The sequence below is a fragment of the Bos javanicus genome, chromosome 26, assembly GCF_032452875.1.
Source record: "Bos javanicus breed banteng chromosome 26, ARS-OSU_banteng_1.0, whole genome shotgun sequence".
NCBI classification, from domain to species: domain Eukaryota; kingdom Metazoa; phylum Chordata; class Mammalia; order Artiodactyla; family Bovidae; genus Bos; species Bos javanicus.
In genome coordinates this window covers 598,951-605,990 of record NC_083893.1, presented here as the reverse complement: position 1 = coordinate 605,990, position 7,040 = coordinate 598,951, and positions in this window count along the sequence as shown.

Genomic DNA, 7,040 nt, shown 5'->3' with positions numbered 1-7,040 from the left:
TTTCTTAGAATACTGTCATCATTTCACTCTAAAATATACAAAATTGTGTATTATTTAGGGTTTATCCTGCTGTGGGATAGTTATCAAAAATACATATACTGTTTTTTCCCCTCTAAGGCTGTTCAGTTGTCTGAATAACAGTTATTTTAAATGTCCATGCTTTACCAATTTGGTAGGCTGTTTTCAGTCAATGACAAATTGTCATGTATATTTGAGCCTTTTCTGGAATTTCTATTCTATTCCATCAGAAGGCTTCTTTATTTATGCATGACACTGTGCTGCGCTGTGCTCAGTCGCTCAGTGGTTTCAGACTTTTTCACTCCATGGACAATAGCCTGCCAGGCTTTTCTGTCCCTGGGATTATCCAGGCAAGAATACTGGAGTGGATTGCCATTTTCCACTCCCAGGGATCTTCCTGACCCAGGACTCAAACCTGCGTCCCTGGCCTCTCCTGCTTTGTTGGGCAGATTCTTTCCCACTGAGCCACCTTAGAAGCCCATACATAATACTGAACTCTGCAAATTATGAGGTCTTGTAACTCCTTTCCAGAATGAACTATTTCTTGAACAAGCCCCAGCAGGAGCTCAGGCCTGGCTGGCCTCTTCTCAGGGAACGTTTAACAGGAGGATTCCTGTGTGCTGTTTTCTGTCTGTCCTCTGTTTCTTATCAGTTCCTCTGTTTCTTATCAGTTCCTGGCAACAGGAATGAGTGGAATGGCATGCTGCTCCCAGGGACTGCTGCATCTCAGGTCATAAGATGAAACATGTGCATGGATTTCGTTCAGCAAACATTCTCCTTACAACAAAACTGCTTAGTCACGACCCTCTTTCTTGAGATATGGACTTTATGACCATTGTTAATTCCTTGTTCCCTTGATAATGGTTGCTGTACATTTGGTTTTCTGATTTTTATCATTGTTGAAAGAAATTCCTTGTACAACAGCCTGTATATACTCACAGAAAGATCATTAAAAGCACCCTTGCTCCACCAGAGGCTTGGATCCCCATGTCTTTCTTTCTTTCTTTCTCTCTCTCTCCCCCTCTCCCTCTGGCTAATTCTCTGGAGAGTGGAAACCTGCCGAGCTCTCTTTCTTGCCCGGGCTTTCAAGACCTCCTCAAGAGGATGCCCTGTGCCTTTGTGAGTGGTGGAAGCCCTGTTCTAAGGTTTTATTGGTTCTCTGCATAAACCAGGGAATATTAGCTTCTTTCTCTCTTTTACTTTCTTATCGTTGACTCCAGACCACCAGGTTCTGGTCCATTAAAGGACTGCAACAAGTGGCGCCCAGAACAGGGACCTGGTATATGTGGCATTTCGGATGGAGCAACTCAGGACCTATTGAGGTCGGGACCTACTGAGGTCGGGACCCATTGAGGTCGGTAAGTACTAAGACATTGGTCAAACGGCTGGAAAGCCCCATCATTTCTCTACTTTACTTCACCATTTGTTTAAAGTTCAGGGACTTTTGGTTTCCTGCCAATGAGTAGAGGCTTGCCTTCAAACAGTAGTGAAGCACAATCTCTGGTTCACTGGTGAAGGCAGTTGTGATTTAGAAATTTGACACCAGGTCAAAGAAAATGTTGAATGAGCCACCAGGCAGGGAAAGAATATTCCAATTGATTTCTGGCCGCTATGGGGTCTCATTAAAGCTGTAATTCTGCCATTTCAAGGTAATCCTAGCCCTCACAATATTTGACAACAGACAGAACACTTGTTACATGAATATGAATTAGATGATGAAACTTTACAAAAGGCCCAATTAGAACAACATAAAATATTTCAGAATTTTCCTACAAGCAATACCCTGGCTGCTCCAAAAGCTCCTCCTCTGCCAGCAAGCACAAATCCAAAAGATTCTCCTTTGCTGGAACCTAATGATTCTGACAATGACTCTCCTGAGACAATTTTTGACACCAAAACTGGCAATACTTTTCTGGATAATAATGATGAGTCCTTAGCACAAACTCATATTTGCAAAAAATCGGCACTTACTCACTCTCAGCGACAGAGGCTCTCTGAATTGCTGGCTTTGCAATCACAAGTCTCTGAAGCTGATGGGTTTTCTGCCTTTCCAGTTTTAAGAAATCCTGACACTCAAGGGCACATAATAGCTCAATATGAAGGTATTAACTTTTTTCACATTCAACAAATGAAAAAGCCTGTAACTATGTATGGCCCACATTCGCCTTTTACTAAATGATGTGGCATCTTCTATTGAAAACTTTATTACCTATGATTGGTGAATTTTAGTAAAGGCTCTCCTTAAACTAGGAGAATATCTTCAATGGACACTATGGTTTCATGACATAACCAGAGATTATGCTAACAAGAATGCTTCAGCTTGTGCTCCCCAAAACAAAATTACTTTTGAAATGTTAACTGGCACCGGACAATTTGATGCCATAGAAGCTGAAATACAATGCCCTCCCTTGTTGCATGAACAATTAAAAACAGTGGCCCTTGAAGCTTGGAATCAAATTACTCCTTAAGGAGAGCCTACAGGTAGCTACACAAAAATATTACAAGTACCTAATGAAAATTATGTACTTGTAATATCTTAGTGTAGAACACCTGATCTTCCTCTTGAGAAATTTGTATGCAGGTCAGGAAGCAACAGTTAGAACTGGACATGGAACAACAGACTGGTTCCAAATAGGAAAAGGAGTTCATCAAGGCTGTATATTGTCACCCTGTTTATTTAACTTATATGCAGAGTACATCATTAGAAATGCTGGACTGGAAGAAACACAAGCTGGAACCAAGACTGCCGGGAGAAATATCAATAACCTCAGATATGCAGATGACACCACCCTTATGGCAGAAAGTGAAGAGGAACTAAAAAGCCTCTTGATGAAAGTGAAAGTGGAGAGTGAAAAAGTTGGCTTAAAGCTCAACATTCAGAAAACGAAGATCATGGCATCTGGTCCCACCACTTCATGGGAAATAGATGGGGAAACAGTGGAAACAGTGTCAGACTTTATTTTTCTGGGCTCCAAAATCACTGCAGATGGTGACTGCAGCCATGAAATTAAAAGACGCTTAATCCTTGGAAGGAAAGTTATGACTAACCTAGATAGCATATTGAAAAGCAGAGACATTACTTTGCCAACAAAGGTTCGTCTAGTCAAGGCTATGGTTTTTCCTGTGGTCATGTATGGATATTAGAGTTGGACTGTGAAGAAGGCTGAGCACCAAATAATTGATGCTTTTGAAGTGTGGTGTTGGAGAAGACTCTTGAGAGTCCCTTGGACTGCAAGGAGATCCAACCAGTCCATTCTGAAGATCAGCCCTGGGATTTCTTTGGAGGGAGTGATGCTGAAGCTGAAACGCCAGTACTTTGGCCACCTCATGCGAAGAGTTGAGTCATTGGAAAAGACTCTGATGCTGGGAGGTATTGAGGGCAGGAGGAGAAGGGGACGACAGAGGATGAGATGGCTGGATGGCATCACTGACTTGATGGACGTGAGTCTGAGTAAACTCCGGGAGTTGGTGATGGACAGGGAGGGCTGGCGTGCTGCGATTCATGGGGTTGCAAAGAGTCGGACACGACTGAGCAACTGATCTAACCTGAATGAAAATTATGCTGATTTTTTAGCTAGATTAGAAACTGCTATTTCCCATACTGTAATCAGAGAAGAAGCCAAAAATCAGCTAGAGAAATTACTTGCTAATGAGAATGCAAATCAGGAATGTAAAAAAGCTATCACTGATTCGTGAGTCTGGGACTATTATTGATTATTAGAAGGCTTGTTGCAATCTAGGATCAGAAACTCAAAAGATGCAAATGCTAGCTGAAACAATGGCTGCTGCCTTTAGAAAGAGAAATGAAGGATGTTTTACATGTGGAGATTAGAACCATTTAAAAAGGGATTGCTCTAAGAAGGCTAACAAAAAACCTCCAAAAATCTGCCCTTGGTGCCATAGAGGAATGCATTGGGCCAAATACTGTTAATCTAAATTTGACATTGAAGCGAAACCTATTCTGCAAAACTCCAAGCAAGAGACCCCTTCAGGTCCCCTTCAACAAAAACCAGGGGCAAATTCCATCTTTTCCCTCAAACCCTCAACATCCAGCAGTGCTGCCATCAATATACCAGCCCTAAATGACTTTTTTTCTATACCCTCAAACAGTCCCTTCTAGAATACCTACCAGACTTTTTGGACCCCTGTCCCCACAAACCTGTCTTTGTCCCCACAAACCCCCTGTCTTTTACTTGGCTGATCTAGTTTGACTTCTAAAGGAATTACTATTCACCCTGGAGTAATTGATTCAAGTTATAAAGGAGAGATTCAAATTATGATGTCATCTCAGATTCTATGGCAATTCAAAAAGGGGGACAAAGTTTCTCAGTTACTTCTTTTACCTTACATTTCTATTAACTCCTCTCATAATGTATGGACAGGCGGATTTGGCAGTACAGATCAAAAAAATCCTTATGGACATCATGGGTATCTGAATATGCCCGACCAAACATAAATATCAAAATTAATGGTAAAAGATTTTCTGGCCTCTTTGACATCGGATCTGATATTATTATTATTTCTAAACACGAGTGGCCTGAATCCTGGCCTATACAAAAAATCTCTTGCCAAATTGCAGGAATTTCTCAAACCAAAGTATAAGAAGTTTATCAAAGTGTTCAGATCTACACATTTGAGGGACTAGAAGGCCAACCTGCAACATTAAGACCTTATGTGATAGATGCACCCCTTAATCTAATAGGAAGGGACTCATTTATGCAATGGCAAACTCAGATATACATTCCACATTTTTCCTAGGGCCACTGTTCATTTAACAAACAAAGCGATTATTAAAATAACTTGGAAGAATGACAAGCCTATTTGGACAGAGCAGTGGCCCCTTATGAAAGAAAAATTACAGGTGGCTAAAGAACTTATAGATACACAATTAGAACTGAAACATATTGAGGAATCTTGTTCTCCTTGGAACTCTCCTATTTTTGTTATAAAAAAGAAATCTAACGAATGGCATCTCTTAACAGACCTTAGAAAAGTTAATGCATCTATGAAACCTATGGGTGCATTACAACCAAAAATCCCATCCCCTACCAGTATTGCTCAAAATTGGTACATCATTATTATTGATTTACAAGATTGCTTTTTCAATATACCCCTCACCCTTTAGACCGAGAGAGATTCGCTTTCTCTCTCCCTTATGCTAATCATATTGGGCCTCATAAACGATACCAATGGACTGTGCTGCCTCAAGGAATGATGAATTCTCCCACCATGTGTCAATACTACGTGGCTAAGGCCCTTGAGCCTGTGAGAAAACCATTTCCTGACTTTCTTGTTATTTATTATATGGATGATATTTTGTTTTCGGCTTCATCTGTTTTAGAAGCTCAATACATGTTTGATATAGCTCAACAATGCTTAGAAAACTCTTGGTGATGCATTCCCCTGAAACAATTCAAACCTCTACACCTTACTGTTGCTTAGGATTTGTTGTTAATAGACAATGTATTACTCCCCAACTAACTTTAAATGAGTTGCAAAAACTCTTAGGTGATATCAATTGGATTAGACCGTCATTAGGCATTGCTTGGAATATGGAATGAAGCAGGGCAAAGACTAATAGAGTTTTGCCAAGAAAATGCACTGATCATAACAAACACCCTCTTCCAACAACACAAGAGAAGACTCTACACATGGACATCACCAGATGGTCAACACCGAAATCAGACTGATTATATTCTTTGCAGCCAAAGATGGAGAAGCTCTATACAGTCAGCAAAAACAAGACCAGGAGCTGACTGTGGCTCAGACCATGAACTCCTTATTGCCAAATTCAGACTTCAATTGAAGAAAGTAGGGAAAACCACTAGACCATTCAGGTATGACCTAAATCAAATCCCTTATGATTATACAGTGGAAGTGAGAAATAGATTTAAGGGCCTAGATCTGATAGATAGAGTGCCTGATGAACTATGGACTGAGGTTCGTGACATTGTACATGAGACAGGGATCAAGACCATTCCCATGGAAAAGAAATGCAAAAAAGCAAAATGGCTGTCTGGGGAGGCCTTACAAATAGCTGTGGAAAGAAGAGAAGCGAAAAGCAAAGGAGCAAAGGAAAGATATAAGCATCTGAATGCAGAGTTCCAAAGAATAGCAAGAAGAGATAAGAAAGCCTTCTTCAGTGATCAATGCAAAGAAATAGAGGAAAACAACAGAATGGGAAAGACTGGAGATCTCTTCAAGAAAATTAGAGAGATACCAAGGGAACATTTCATGCAAAGATGGGCTCGATAAAGGACAGAAATGGTATGGACCTAACAGAAGCAGAAGATATTAAGAAGAGGTGGCAAGAATGCACAGAAGAACTGTACAAAAAAGATCTTCATGACTCAGATAATTACGACGGTGTGATCACTAACCTAGAGCTAAACATGCTGGAATGTGAAGTCAAGTGGGCCTTAGAAAGCATCACTACGAACAAAGCTAGTGGAGGTGATGGAATTCCAGTGGAGCTATTCCAAATCCTGAAAGATGATGCTGTGAAAGTGCTGCCCTCAATATGCCAGCAAATGTGGAAAACTCAGCAGTGGCCACAGGACTGGAAAAGGTCAGTTTTCATTCCAATCCCAAAGAAAGGCAATGCCAAAGAATGCTCAAACTACCACACAATTGCACTCATCTCACAGGCTAGTAAAGTAATGCTCAAAATTCTCCAAGCCAGGCTTCAGCAATATGTGAACCATGAACTTCCTGATGTTCAAGCTGGTGTTAGAAAAGGCAGAGGAACCAGAGATCAAATTGTCAACATCTGCTGGATCATGGAAAAAGCAAGAGAGTTCCAGAAAAACATCTATTTCTGCTTTATTGATTATGCCAAAGCATTTGACTGTGTGGATCACAATAAACTGGAAAATTCTGAAAGAGATGGGAATGCCAGACCACCTGACCTGCCTCTTGAGAAATCTGTATGCAGGTCAGGAAGCAACAGTTAGAAATGGGCATGAAACAACAGACTGGTTCCAAATAGGAAAAGGAGTACGTCAAGGTTGTATATTGTCACC